This window comes from Enhydra lutris, unplaced genomic scaffold, assembly GCF_002288905.1.
Source record: "Enhydra lutris kenyoni isolate GAN:26980312 unplaced genomic scaffold, ASM228890v2 scaffoldscaffold44, whole genome shotgun sequence".
Taxonomy (NCBI): Eukaryota; Metazoa; Chordata; class Mammalia; order Carnivora; family Mustelidae; genus Enhydra; species Enhydra lutris.
The window spans coordinates 11,469,263-11,484,586 of NW_019154128.1; the positions used below are offsets into that span (position 1 = coordinate 11,469,263).

At 40.5% G+C, this 15,324-nt stretch overlaps 1 long non-coding RNA gene across 2 annotated transcripts in view; it reads right to left on the reverse strand.

Moving 5' to 3' along the window:
- Positions 1-533: 533 nt before the first annotated feature.
- The window catches only part of LOC111155915, a 32,112-nt gene continuing 17,321 nt past the window's right edge, over positions 534-15,324 (reverse strand). For both annotated transcript variants that reach the window (XR_002641167.1, XR_002641166.1), the window contains exons 2-4: positions 7,162-7,339; positions 4,066-4,303; positions 534-1,199 (exon numbers count right to left, since the gene is read on the reverse strand). This is a non-coding gene — a long non-coding RNA (uncharacterized LOC111155915). The remainder of the gene's footprint in view (positions 1,200-4,065; positions 4,304-7,161; positions 7,340-15,324) is intronic.

Below are 15,324 nucleotides of genomic sequence, written 5' to 3' on the forward strand. Positions count from 1 at the left end.
TCCCGCATTATTACACTAGAACCAGTGCAACGCCATTTAATGATAAGAACTCCAATTACCCTTTATATGTTGGAAACAAAATTTCTGTAAATCAAATCAGGTTTGTTTTAATGTATTGGTTCCAAACTTAACTGGCCTCAGTGCAATTGGATATTACAGACTTGTAATAATTCTTGGGGGACGATGATATTTACAGAGTTCTTCCTTAGGTTTTGGGGATATGTGTAAACAAGGTCCTTAAAACAAAAAAACTTTATTGTTCCTTAACTTCTCTATTTCTGCATCTTGTCTGGTAACACCAATTAGATGTATCTTTGGCGTATGGTTTTATAACTGCACCAAATGTAACAGCTGTTTCTGTGGGCTCCTGTGGCTAATTTATGAATTAGCAGAAGGACTATCTTACTGTTCAGTGAAACCATTTTTTTTTATTTTAATTTTAAATAGCATCCATGTCTAACGTGGGTCTCAAACTCATGACTCTGAGATCAAAAGTCATATGCTCGACCAACTGAACCAGCCAGACGTGGACCCCCTCAAAACATACACATGGTTTTTTGGTTTTGTTTTGTTTTGGGGTTTTTTTTTTAATCTGACTGTTCGGATTACATTATATATCTCTAACCCATTCTGGATATTTGGCCAATCCATTTCTATTTCTAATTTACCTTTCAAGATTAAGGAGATAGATCTCCAGGGCAGGGAATATTGTCTTTTCATCACCGATAACAATCATTTAGGTATAACAGATGTACAACCAGAACTAGTTAATTCACAGGTTCTCTTGCAACCAAGATGTAATTCAGGGTAGCAAATCCTTCTCTCTTTTAAGGCCCAACCCCTCCCTGTCCCAGTCCTTATGTCCCTGGCTGAACCTCTGGATCCCTCTCCCTGAACTCTCCCACCACTTCCCCTCACTTCTCATAGCCCTGACCTCTGCCCAACTACATTTTTTTTTAATTTGGGACTTCTCTTAATTCTGCCACTTCCCTGAAAGGTCCTTAAGTTTGGAGAGACAGTATGACTCATCTCCATACTTACTCTCCAGGATCCTGGACACAGTAGGTACAACCCTGTGCTCTATAAATACTTGTCACAAGGATGACACTTCGAAATAAGAAGAGTGTCACAAATCTTGTTAGCTCCTCTCTTGCTTGCACAGATGAGCACCCTGGCGATGGCTGGCTCGCTCCACTCCGCTGCAACAGGGGATGAAGTAATAAAGTGATTTAGTCACTGGGCTAATGGACAGCGCTGTGGTCAGCGCTGCACCCCCAGGCCTAGGGCCACCACGGCCGGCTCTGTGAGCCAACGGCGCCCTCTGGCGGACGCGAGGGCGCCCAGCCGGCCTCCAAAAGCTGGGAGTACTGGGATTACTTGGGAGAGCTATGGAGATAGGTCCAGGCGCAGACCACGTGGCATGGGACCACTGGCTTTATCCACATGCCCATCATGAACAGGAGACAAACGCAGTCAGCGAGCATCTGCCTCATGAGAAAACGATGCTGAATCTTTAAAAAAAAAAAATTCTAACAACTAAGTTTCTCAAAATGAAGAATTCTATTCCTATCACTGCATCAGAACAATAGGCCCTCTATTTTCCAGTTAAACCCATGCTGGGTCCAGGAAGAACAATGAAGAAGAAGCGGTCCAGGATTTAGAGAAACTAGAACTTGAAGGAATGTTATTTCCAGACAGGCCCCAGGGACCCAACCCAGCTTTTTCTAGGTGTTAGACTGCAGGTCAGCCCCTGAATGTGAGGTGAGAGCTGTGAGAGATGGCTGAGGAACCCTGCTGTCACCCCTAGAATGGACAGGATTGGGAGTGGAAGGGAACTGGGGCCATCCGGAGGCTGCTCCTCTTTCCAGCAGATCACTCGGTTTCCTTTTCTGACAAAACACCGAAGCCATCAGCCCAGGGCTCACTTGACTTTCTACCACCTAACCCCACAACCACTTAGGAAAGAAGAGAGGATGAGTGTCCTTCCTCCATCCCACTAGTTATCATGGAAGTGGGTCCCCTCAGCCCAGGCCCCCACTTGTGTCCTGGACCCATTACCCAGCCCTGCTTCTCAGGAACTCTGGTGCTGGCCACCTCTCATTCTCTTCCTCAACCTCCCCCTGTCTGCCATTCTTTCCCATCAGTCAGACTCACCCATCCTAAAAATCATCTCACACCCTGTCTCACCTCAGATTTCTCTCTGGCCACCTCTCAAACCTCTTCTCCTCCCTAAATTCCTTAAGACTTAGGTATGCTCCCTATCTCCTTTTCTTACACTCCCTTCCATCTAAGCCCAGGTGCTGGGGCTCACCGCTCATTGAGGGGACCCATCATTTCCATCTTGCTAAGCCCGTGTGTGGAGTCCCCAGTGTACTTAACCACACCAGCTGATGCTGTTTCCTCTCCCTCCTTAAAATGCTCTCTCCCCTTGGTTTCCATGACATCCAAGCTCTCCAAAATTTTCTTCCTGTTCCTTAACTTCTCCTTTCCAGTTTCTCTCCTTTCCTTGGTCCTTGCCCATCTCTTAAATGCACCATTATTTTATGGCTTACACTGCAGAATGCTAAGACATTTAATGCAAAAGTTGTCTCAATGAAACTGTGACCTGAGGTGCAGTAAATATATTGAAGAGGGGAAAGATCACAGTGGCGTGGAGTGGAAAGAGAAGACCCCAAGAAGGGAAAGAGATGGAAATTGCAAATAATTGCAACTGGGATGGCGGGAGATTATCAGAGGCAGAGAAAAAGACTTTGAAAGGGCATTCCTGGGAGAAGGACTGCCCACTAAATGCACAGAGGGAAGATTTATCTAATGACTATAAGCATCTCTTTGCTAGACATGACACAAAATAGAGAAGACATGAGTCCCTAGTCTGAATTTTAGTTAACATTCCATTAAATAGCAATATAAGATAGCAGCTAATAAAGGAATTGGGGTGAAAGAAGGAAGACATTGGCATGGGCTTCCTGGAGGTGGCAAGATTTGCGAGTTATTCTGTTCTGTATGAATTAGGGTACGCTAACAGTTCCAACAGGTATAACCCAATGTATAAAAGCTCAAACACAATGGATGGTTATTTCTTATTCACCTAACAGTAATGAGTGAGTTAACAAGTCAAAAAGGTGGCCCTGTCTCTTCAGGCTTCCACAGTCACTTTGGAGGTTGGAGCCAGTGGAACCATCCAGAAAGAGAAAAAATCATGGAGGAGCCTGGAGCCTGGAAGGTTTTATGGGCGAGGTCACCTACATCCCATTGGCTATGACTTAGTCACATGGCCACATATAACCACAAGAGAGGCTGGGAAACATAGTTTGCTCGAGAGCCAGGAAGAAGAGGAGAGCATGGCTTTTTGGTGAGCAGAGAACAGCAGCTCCCACTTGGTCCTTTCTCCCTTTGCTGGAGATTAGGATGCCCCATTTAGGTTAAGTAGCAGTGCAAATTAGAGTCCCTCTCCATTTTCCTCATTCTTTTCCCATTTGATGTGTGAAAAAGAACCACAAGGACCCTGTAGCTGTGAAAAAAGACGCACGTGCAAGTGTGGGCCGAGAGAAGGGTGATGAAGCAGGAGAAAGACAGCAGTGTGCTGAGCTACAGGTGTCTGGAGAGGACTTGCTCTTCCAGCCGCACCCCCCCACCCCCACCCATTACAATGCCAGGTTGCTCGCATCTTTGGTGCAGGTGTGACATGGCAGGAGACATCCCCTATCGTTTCCTGGGAGAAAGGTCCATTCTCAACACACAAGTGATCTTGGTCAGGGTCCTCCCTTCAGGTGATCTTGGAGATGCTGCAGCACAGTGTGTGGTGAAAGTGTGGGGGTGGTGAGGGAGCCACCAGGCAGAGGCCTCAAATGTAGTAACATTCTGTACTCTGAACCTAGGGAACTTTTAGATCGAACCCTCCCCCCCTTATTGCTCCCTTCTCAACCACAAGTATCATTATTCCCATTTTACAAATGGGGTAACTGAGAAGAAAAATTAAATCAGAGAAGGTGAAGTGCACACAGGAGCAGAGCCCAGACTTGGTTGCCTAGAAGGGGCTTCCCTAGGATGACCAACATTACCAACCTTTTCTGTGTGGTGGTCAAGGCATAGCCGGGGGCTGTTCTGGAACTTCCCAGGGAAAGTGAACCTCCAAGTCCTCATTGCCCTGCAGGACATAGGCTGCTGCTCCAGCTTTGCACTGCTTGGAGACATGGGCTCCAACGTGCAAGTCATTCCATCCACTCTCCACCTGGGCTTGTGAGGGTTGAAGGAGTCCCAGTGGGGGTACATTGGCATGGCGGTGGAGCAGGTAGGGTACTGGCTGCACAGAGAGGAAATAAGGGTATTAGAACATCACCTTTGAAACTTAGAGTTACTAGCACACCCTGCTGATTGCTTTTGGAGGGGATACTAACTTCACCCCCTCTGTTCCTTAGCACAGGTTAGGACAGATGTCTCTTGAGTTCTTAATCTCAGTGAAGGATTTTATTTCAGAAGTCAGTCTCTCTCCACTTCTCCTTCCTCCCTTCCCCTATCTTCTCTTGCTTGGAGCCTGTTGCACCTCAAGTGAACTTCTGACAAAGGAAGCTTTTCTGGATTGTTTGATTTCAACAAATGCCCAATGCAAGCTTGTGTTGTTGGAGTGCAGACAACAAGCCTGGACACCTTCTCCTGGGACCTGAGGTCTCCCAAGCAGGTGGGAGGAAAGGCAGAAACTCTGCCTGGAGCAAGTCCTGTTAACCTCTAGAATGTGGCAACTCAGGGCCCTGTGCTTTGGGAGGGACCTCAGTGCCTTGGGGTGCAGTGAAGGAAGGAGGAAAGATGCTTTTTTTCCTCACTCCCTGAAAACTATGGCAGCTTCTTTCCCTTACCTGGATCCTGTACCCCATTATTCCCTCTGCCAGGTCTCCCTGCCCCATCCGGGTAAGGGGGTCTTAGCTTAGACAGCATTTCTTCTAAGAGACTCTTCTGCTTCCCCATCAGCCCTGAATACATATAATTGTCAGTGCAGGTGTGCTTATTGGTTTCCCCCAAAGGCAGAACTGCAGGGAAGCTAATACAGGTTAAACTTCAGGACCCTCCCTTGCTCCTTCCAAGACCCTTTTGCTAATTTTATTTCCCTTTTCCTAAAGAGGCCTTTTCAATTTGTTTAAGTTTGGGGCCACATGAAACCTGGGTCTACTTGCGGTCTTTCCCATTATTCTGTGAACTTCCGGATTCAGGGTTGTGTGTCGGATTCCCTGGGGGTATTTCTAGATCTAGAGCACAGGCAACACCCTCAATAGACAGGTGTGAAATGAAAGAATGAAAGGAAGAAAGGATCTTTAGCTAGCACTCAGCAGAGCAGTGGTTCTCATTAGGAACCTTCAGCACTGTCACCTGGGCAATCTGAATGTGGTATTAAATGCCTGTCACTTCAGCATAGCACCACGTGAGGCAGAATCCAGCCTGGAAGCTCAGGGGCTTCATTTATAAGATCCTGGGCATATCCCCTGCCTCTCAATGGAACCTGGTTTATTCAAATGCAACAAGAAGTTTGTAACAACTAATTTCTAGAATAACAATGGATATCGTATCAGTACCTGGCACTGAGCACTTCTCAGGAAGTTTCTTTACATGCTCAGTCCTTAAGGAACATTTCATTTTTAATCCTTTTTATCTCTAGCACTGACAGTTCCCCCAAGACTACTTAGGGCCTCTGAACCAGGTAGCTCCTGAACAACAAGGTTTGGTTGAAGGGTCCAAGCACACAAAGGAATTTGCACTGGGTCCAGCACCCCAGTAAGAATGACTCTGAGGGGTACCTGGGTGGTTCAGTCAGTTAAGGACCCAACTCTTGATTTTGGCTCAAGTCATGATCTTAGGGTTGTGAAATTGAGCCCCACATTGGGCTCCTCGCTGGGCATGGAGCCTGCTGAAGAGCCTCTCTCTCCCTCTGCCCCCCATCCCTCTTTCTCTCCCTTTCTGGAAAAGAAAGAATAAGAATAAGAATAAGAATAAGAATAAGAATAAGAATAAGAATAAGAATAAGAATAAGAATAAGAAGAAGGAGAAGGAGAGAAAGAAAGAAAGAAAGAAGGAAGGAAAGAAAAGAAAAAAGAAAAAAAGAATGGCCTGGGATCAGGTCTGGGGTGTCCCCCTATACACTGCTCGTTCCTACAATAAGATAGAGGACTGCAGGACAAATTCAAAGAACTTGCATTAAAATACAAATAATAAGAAATCATGTGGCTAACCAGCTTCCTTTTGTAGCCATGGTTGAGTTTTCCAACCCATTAACCCAACTGGAGCTCTAATTTATGTACACCACTCAGTGGCTATAAAGTGGTCATTATTTCTCTCTGTCTCACAGAGAAGAAAGTGAAACTGAGATGGCACTGAGCCCCATGCCACGGCTGGCAAACGGTAAACCTAGAAATGCTGGCTCGGCCACCTTACACACAGCTTCCTGTCCCCTGTCCTTCAGTGCCAGATTGACACTCACGCTGCTCTGTTAGTTTAAGTTCCTTCTCTGATTCCCTCAACTTGTGGGAACCAGTGTATGTGCCAATGCAAGAAATGACCTTGCCAACACAACACGCAGAGTGTCACTGTGGTTTTTCTCTCACAAAAATTGAGAAGTGGTAAATGTTTCTCACGTTTTTTCCTCTGGTAACGTCCACACATTCTGTGTTTGCATGTGCCAAAGCTTGAACATTCAACAGCAAAGTGGTAGAGGAGGCAGAAGGCAGAGTGGAGTGGGAGGGGCGTTTTACAATTCATTACAATGCAAGTTCCACTATTTGTTTCTTATAATAATAACAGTAGTAATGGTAATAATAACAACAATATAATCATAATGATAGCTAACAACTATTCATTGAGAACTATGTGTCAGGCATTAATTTTAACAACTTTTTTTTAAAATCACCAAAACAATCCAGTGGGCATTAATTTTAACAACTTTTTTTTTAAATCACCAAAACAATCCAGTGGGATAAGCGTTACTATCTCTAATTCTAAGACATGCTGTTTGTTTTTTTTTTTTAAATCACATTTTAACATCTTATAATGTTAAGTATAAGTACTGTGCCACACTATAATTGCTGGTGAGATGTTTTAAATCTCTTACCAGTACATAAAATTGGGGTGCAATTTACAGATAAGGCAATGGAGATAGAGAAAAACCAAGCAACGTACCTAGGGTCCCACCGTAGTAGGTAGCATGGCCTGGCTTCAGACTCAAGTGGTCTAGATATAGCGCCCACCAATTTATCTGTTTGTTTATTTGTTTTGCAGTCTCTGGCATCCTACAGACATCTTCTCTAACAGCCATAGGTCTGTCCATCAGGAGCTGGGATCATGCTGACAGCACACTCTACAAAACAGGATATATATGTTTTTCATTCATACCAATTTTAACTTGCGCATATAACCATGATTCCATTCTGTTACAGAAAACTCTGAATTTAGAAACTGCATTAATTCAAGAAGCCAAATTAAACCACCTGGAAACGCTTGGGATGAAAGTCAGGCAGTAGGGAGAGTTCCCAAGAGAAAATATACTCTTATGGTTGCTTCATACATTTTTGAAAGTAACTTACTTGTTGCACTTTCTGGCCTCAGTTTCTCCAACTGTAAAATGAGGGGCATACTTCCACTCCAAACTACTTTCAAACTTTTGATGGTGCATCTTCAACGTTTTAAACATTTGAGCACACATCTGCAATGTATGTATCCTTTTTATTTACAAAGAATGAAATACATGTGTGTGCATGTACACTTCTATGAGTTTTAACACACATATAGATTTGTGTAACCATCACGCCAATAAGAACACAGAACAGTTCCATTAGCTGCTCTGAACTCCCTTGCTTTACCTCTGGTGGTGAAATTGCCTCTGGTGCCTAAGCTCTGCCAACTACTAATCAGGTCCTCATCTCTATAATGTTGCCCTTTCCAGAATATCATGTAAATGGAACCATACAATATGTAACCTTCTGACACTGGTTGCTTTCACTTAGCAGAATGTCTTTAAGCTTCACTCATTTGTTGAGTGTATCAGTAATTTGCTCCTTCTTATATATTCATAGATTTTTTTTCCGAAGATTTTATTTATTTATTTGACAGAGAGACAGCGAGAGAGGGAACACAAGCAGGGGGAGGGGGGGAGGGCAGAGGGTGAGGGAGAAGCAGCCTCCCCGCTGAGCGAGGAGCCTGACTGGGGCCTCCATCCGAGGACCCTAGAATCATGACCTGAGCCGAAGGCAAAGGCTTAAGGACTGAGCCACCCAGGTGCTGCAATTTGCTCCTTTTTTATCACTTAGTGACCCACTGAAAAGGTATACTATGTCTTGCTTAGCCATTCACTCACTGAAGGGCATTTACGGTGTTCCCACTTTTTTGGTGAATCCAAATAAAGCTGCTATAAACATTCCCGTATAGTTTTCAGTTCTTAAGAATAATTACCTAGGAGTGGGATTGATGGATTATATTATAAATACATACTTAACTTTATAAGAACTGCCATAGCTACCACCTGTCACCACCACCACCACCAATTTAAAAAATAAAAAAAAATTTTTAAAAAGCACTGCTAAATTGTTTTCAGAGTGTCCATATCATTATGCATTCTCACGGGCAGTGTATGAGGGTTCCAGCTGTTCTGCATTCCCACTAGCATTTCGGCTGCTGTTTCACTCCTCTCTCATTCTACTGTCATTCTAATAGGTGTATAAAGGTATTTCACTGTGGTTTTAATTTGCATTTTCATAATGACTAATGGTGTTGAGCATTTTTCAAGTGCTTATCAGCCATGCTATGTCTTTTTCGGTGAAATGTGTTCAGACCTTTTGCCTATTTTTTTTTAAAGATTTTATTTATTTATTTGACAGATATCACAAGTAGGCAGAGAGGCAAGCAGAGAGAGAGAGGAGGAAGCAGGCTCTCCGCAGAGCAGAGAGCCCGATGTGGGGCTCGATCCCAGGACCCTGGGATCATGACCTGAGCCAAAGGCAGAGGCTTTAACCCACTGAGCCACCCAGGCGCCCCCCTTTTGCCTATTTTTTAAACTGGGTTGTTTTCTTACTGTTGAGTTTTGAAGTTTATTTATGTATTCTGGATACAAGTCCTTTGCTGGATATGTGATTTGTTAATATTTGCTCGTGGTTTATAATTCTTTTAACAACGTCTTTTGCAGAAAAAAGTTTCAATTTTGATGAAGTGCAATTCATTATTTTTTTTCTTTAATGGGTCAGTTTTTTATTTCTAAGAACTCTTTGCCAAACTCAAGGTCACAATCTTTTTCTCCTATGATTTTTAGATATAAAATTTACACTTCTCGTTTTACATGTAGATCTATGATCCATTTGAGGTTAATTTTTCTATAAAATACTCTGATGCATAGGCTGAAGTTATTTTTTTTTGCATACAAATGTCTAGTTGTTTCATTTGTTGAAAAGACTATCCTTTATCCACTGAATTGTCTTCCTACCTTTGTCAAAAATCAGTTGATCATGGATTGTACACTTTAAATGATTAAAACAGTAAATTTTATAGATGTGAATTTTATCTTAATAAAACAAATTATCTTAAAAAGTCAGTTGATCATACTTGTGATTATCTATTTCTGGATTCTCTTATTTTACTCCACAGGTCTATTTTATTTAGGTCTAAACATTCACCGATACTGCATTATCTTGATTACTTATTTTTAAATTAAGTTTTAGGGGCACCTATGTGGCTCAGTGGGTTAAGCCTCTGCCTTCAGCTCAGGTCATGATCTCAGGGTCCCGCATCGGGCTCTCTGCTCAGTAGGAAGGCTGCTTCCTCCTCTCTCTCTCCCAGCCTGCCTCTCTGCCTACTTGTGATCTCTGTCAAATAAATAAATAAAGTCTTTAAAAAAGATTAAGTTTTAAAATTGAATAGTGTGAGTCCTCAAATTTTCTTTTCCAAAATTATTTTGGTTATTCTAGGTCTTTTGCCTTTTCACATTTTAGAATCAGCCTCCCTACATCTACAAAAAGTCCTATTAATGCATTAAGTCTCTAAAATCAGGTGGGCCCTGCAGGGTTGCCAGATAATAGATAGGACATCCAGTTAAGTTTAAATTTAAGATAAAAAAACCAAATGAATATTTAGCATTATAACATCCCAAATATTGCATGGAACTTAATTATACTAAAAAATATTCCTTGTTTATCTAAAATTCAAATTTAATTTGGCATCCTGAAATTTTTTTTTTCCCTAAATCTGGCAACTCTTTAGGGAGAATTAACACAACTACATGAGTGTTCTGATTTATGAACACAATATTTCTCTTTATCTATTAGGGCTACTTTGATTTCTTTCATCAGTGTTTTTTGGTTTTTAGCATATAAATCTTGCACATGTTTTCTTGGATTTATACCTAAGTATCACTTATTTTGGAGCTATTATAGGTGATTTTTTAAAAAATTCACTTTTCTCTTATTCATTGCTGTTATACAGAAATGCTATTGATTTTTGTATGCTGGTTTTGTATTCTACAACCTTGCTAAACTCCATTATCAGTTTTAGAAGCTCTTTTACAAATCCTTCGGGCCTTCTTATGTAAGCAATCATATCATTTGCAAATAGGGACATTTTTATTTTTTCCTTTGCAATACATACATATATACCTTTTATTTATTTTGTCCAGCCTTAATTGTATTAAGACTTAGAGTAGAATATTGAAGAGGGATCATGAAAGTGGATGTACTTGTCTTTTTCTTGTTCTTAAGGAAGAGATGGGTTTTTATAGGTACACTTTATTAAGGATGTGCCTATTCCCAGGTTGCTGAGATTTTTTCTTTTGTCATAAATGAATGTTAGAATTTGTCAAATGCTTTTTTCTGCGTCAATTAATACGATCACTTCTTTTTCTCTAGTCTGTTAATATGGTGAGCCACACTGATTTGATTTTTAATGATGAACTAGCCTTATCTTCCTGGAATAGATTCGTGATGTATTATGATTATTACATATTGCTGTATTTCATTTGTTAATATTTTATTGAGGATTTTACATCTGTAATCATGAGGGATACCCTTGTGTAGTTTTCTTTCTCTTATCACCTAATTTAAGCATTTAGTCCTAAAGATTTCTCTCAGCATTGCTTTAAATGTAGCTCATAAACTTTAACATGGATTATTTAAATTTTAATTTAGTTCAAAATATCTTCTAATGTCTTCTAATTTTCAAAATATTTTCCAATTTCCCTTGAAATTGCCTCTTTGAGTATTTTCAAGATCAGATAATTTCTATTAATCTCTTTTCAAGACTGGTTCTCTCTTCTGTCCTTCCCATTCTGCTACTGATCCTCTCAAGTGATTTCTAGATTTTATTAAAAATTTGTTTATTGTGTTGTTCAGTTCTAAAAACTCCATTTGGTTCTTGATTTCAATACTTCTCTTTCTCTGCTGAGATTTTCTTTTTTAATGGTCTTTCCATTTGTTTTAAGGATATTCATACTTACTTACTGGAATATGAATAAAATGGTCCCTTAAAGTCTGAAAATTCCATGTGCATCGCTGGAGATTGGTGTCTATCAGTTGTCTTTTCCTTTGTTAGTTATGGAGCTATTGCTGATTCTTCATAAGTCGAGTAATTTTGAATTGGATCCAAAACATTTAAATTGACATTTTGAATATTATAAGATTCTTTGTCTCAGTTAAATCCCATGGAGAATATAAATTTTTTGTTTACTTCTCTATTTTAATAGGCAATAAGCCTGTTAAGTTCAGGGTACAATTCCAATTTGTCTTCTATGCACTATGTTTCAATGTCTGTTCAGCTCTCAAAGACTTTGCTGTGCTATTCAGAACTGTCCCCTTTTGTGCTCCTCAAGCCAGAAAGAGGTTTTCTTTGGGACATAGTTGGTATAGTTTGGGGATTTGGTCTTTGAATCCAGACCAGGAGATAAAGAAAAGAAAAAAGAGAACTCATCACCAGGTCAGGTCGTTAGTACATTTAGTTCTGGTTTCCTTCCTACATATGTCTGCTATCATTTACTTTTCAGAGGCTTCTGTCTAGTTTTTAAATTACTTGCTCCATATTTCCTGAACTGGAAGTACCGACTTTTATAGATACTTTCCTTCTTCCCTTTTTTTTTTTTTTTTGAGAGAGAGAGACAGAGAGAGAGAGAGAGATGGTGCAAGTAGGCAGTGGGGTCAGGAGCAGAAGGAGAGGGAGAAAGAATCCCAAACCCAAGCCTGGGGAGGAGCCTGATGCAGGGCTCAATCCCATGACCCCAAGATCACAATCTGAGCCAAAATCAAGAGTCAGATGTTTAACCAACTGAGCCACCCAAGTGCCCCTGTAGATTTACTTTTTAATGAATTTTAAACAAGTATTATTTCATTATGTGAAATACAAATAAATAATGAAATTTAAGAAGAGAAAAACTTTCACTTCCAACTAAGAATAACAAGCCAGGATTTATCTATCCATCAAAACAATCATAAAAAGGATAAAATATATGAAGCAATGTTTTTTTTTTAAGATGCTTGATATCAGGTAGTAATGAAGAATGATCCCTTTGAGATGGGAAAACAAACAAAGCAAGTCCTATGATTGACTCAGCTTAATGCAGTGAGAGAGTTTCCAGGACATAGTTCAGTGAGGAAAAATCCAGATATAGCCTGGTGGACTGCTGAGCTGGGGAGATACAGCTAACAGTCTCGGAGACCACAGTGGCTAAAAATTGTATGATGTTGTATTGGAGAGGTGAGATGTACTAGAGAGAAGATATACAGAAAGGGTTTCCTCAAGTTTTTACCCATGTACCAATTAGTATATATATGTGGGTAAACTCCCTGCCTGGGAAAGAACCACCTGAGAGGATCTAGCACCTACCCAGTGCTTGAAGTAGTGCCTCTTCCCACAGCCAGAATGGGAAACCTCATTATTCACAGGGCATTGAATACTAAGAAAGATCTTGCCTTATTAGTAGGGAAAACTCGTCCTAGACTGAGCACTACTTCAGTTCTGCCTAATAATTTTAAAAGGATACTCAATGGGATCAAACTATTTACAACTAACTTAACTGTATCCCAGAATAAGACTTAAGAATATTTAAGGGTAAATAAAAATATCCACTATGCAACAAGTTAAAATTCACAATGTCTAGCATCCAATCAAAAATCACCAGGTATACAGGATGCTTGGCTGGCTTCCTTGGTTGACAGTGTAACTGATCTTGGGGTCATGGGTTCACATTGGGTATGGAGCCTACTTAAGAAAAATTACCAAATATGCAAAGAAGCTAAAAAAAAAAATGTGTCCCATAATGAGGAGAAAAATAAGCTGACACAATTGAAATGATGAAAAACTGGCACAGATGTTAGAATTAACAGACAAAAATATTAAAAGTAAGTATAACAGAATTCCCTATGTCCAAATAGGAATAGATAGTATTAAAAAGACCCAAATCAAAGATCTAGTGATATAAACTGCAATATCTGAGAAGAAAAACTGCATTTAAATTAATGGTGAATTAAACATCACAGAAGAAAAAACTGAGTGAATTTGAAGAATAGCAATAAAAATTATCCAAATAAAACAGAGTGGAAAAAAATCTTTTTAATGAAAAGGTCATCACTGAGCTGTGGAACACCTTTAAACAGCCTAATATATATATAATGTAACTGCAGTCCTAGAAGAGGAAAGAGTGTGAGTGGGAGAGACAGAATAAATATTTGAATCCAACTCTTTCATTTTTATAATTTTAAATGTAGGCAGTTCATTTAAAAATTAAAAAAATCTGCAAGGCAGACATTTCTAGTAGGCTGCCAGTTGGAGGTCTTTGGCAAAATAGCATGAGTAAGATAAAATACGTCCCATGGTAGTACAATTGCATAATGAGGCAATAGTTTTTCTCCAGGGCTCCACTGCCTGAACTTAAACTCTTATCGGTGCTGCTCAGTGGGTAAGATGCCCAGAGGCTACTTGAGGTAAATTTGAAAGGTAAGAGTAATAACAAGACAGGAACAATCAAGACAGTACCCTCACAAGGTATAACTTGTATCAAAAGCAAATATAAGCTCCCTGAGTACAGAGCTAGAGAAAGGGAGGTTCCTGGCTAACTCAAGGGCAGGGGTTGCTCTGTGAAAATTGCCATTTTGACATTTCCTCTGGAAGGAAAAGTTTTACCCTTTACCTGCAGGTCACAGGTTCAAATCAGACTAAGTAAGATATAGCTAATCTTCCTATAGTCTACGGGCTTATTCATTATTACTTTTTTCTAAGCTGATTTAAAGGCAAATATCTTGGTCTTTCTTCCTGTAACTTCTTGCCAACCTGTTGGCTCTGAAAAGAGCTTTTTATCCTGGTGCTTTGAAAACTTGGTAATTTAAAAATACTGAGTGGACATGTTTGGCTGTTTGCCTTATGACAAGGTAGCTGTCTTTTGAAAGAACATTTTTTAAAAGATCCAGCTGATATTCACTAAAAGGCCTACTCCCATAGCCTCTGGCATTTCAGAGATATCAGGATAGCACATGCAGAAATGCCAAATGCTTTTTTGCATCTTCCTTCCAGCCAAGTGCCCCCAACTAGGTATGATCCATGTGGTGGAGCACTGTGTATGGTAGGAGTCAGTGCTATAGCTGGTGGGAAAGGGGGTAGCACACGGGAATGGTAGCTGCCTTCCACCAACCTTCCACCAACTCCTACTTCCTTGTTGAGACTGTTTTGTTTTGCTTTTGATGGAAGGTTATGTGTTTCTCAGAGGCTGGGTCCTCCCCAACTTCCCCAGCCCTAGTAGTGACTTCCTGATCAGTCTAAGGCACTAAGCATCCTTTACCTGTGATTAAAGCATCCCTTACCTGTGATTAGTTTAGGACTGAACACACAATACAAAGCTATAAAGTGAGAAGTAGAAGTAGGGGAGCTTTCTGGGAAGAAAATGATGAAAAGAAAGAAACGGTTCCTTGATAGTACCTCAAATACCACTATTAGTGATTATTTTTCCTTCTAAATCAAGAATTGCTCTTTTCTTTTAGGTTAAAATATTTATAATACAAATATGCCTGAAAGGAGTTATACTTGGGCTCATGTTGTCATGAATCAGTTGGTCTATAAGGATTTGGGTGGTTTAAGGAGGCTTCATGGTGGACCCCCAAAAGATAGGATTACTAACCTCTTAATTTCTGGAATCTAATCCTTGGAGCTGTGACTGTTACCTAGAAAAAGGGTCATTGCCGACATAATTAAGTTAAAGATCTTGAGATGAGGAGATCATCCTGGATTATCTAGGTGGGCTCTAAATTCAATGACAAATATCCTTTAAAAGTAAAGCAGAGGGAGACTGACATGGAGAAGAAGGTGATGTGAAGACAGGGGCAG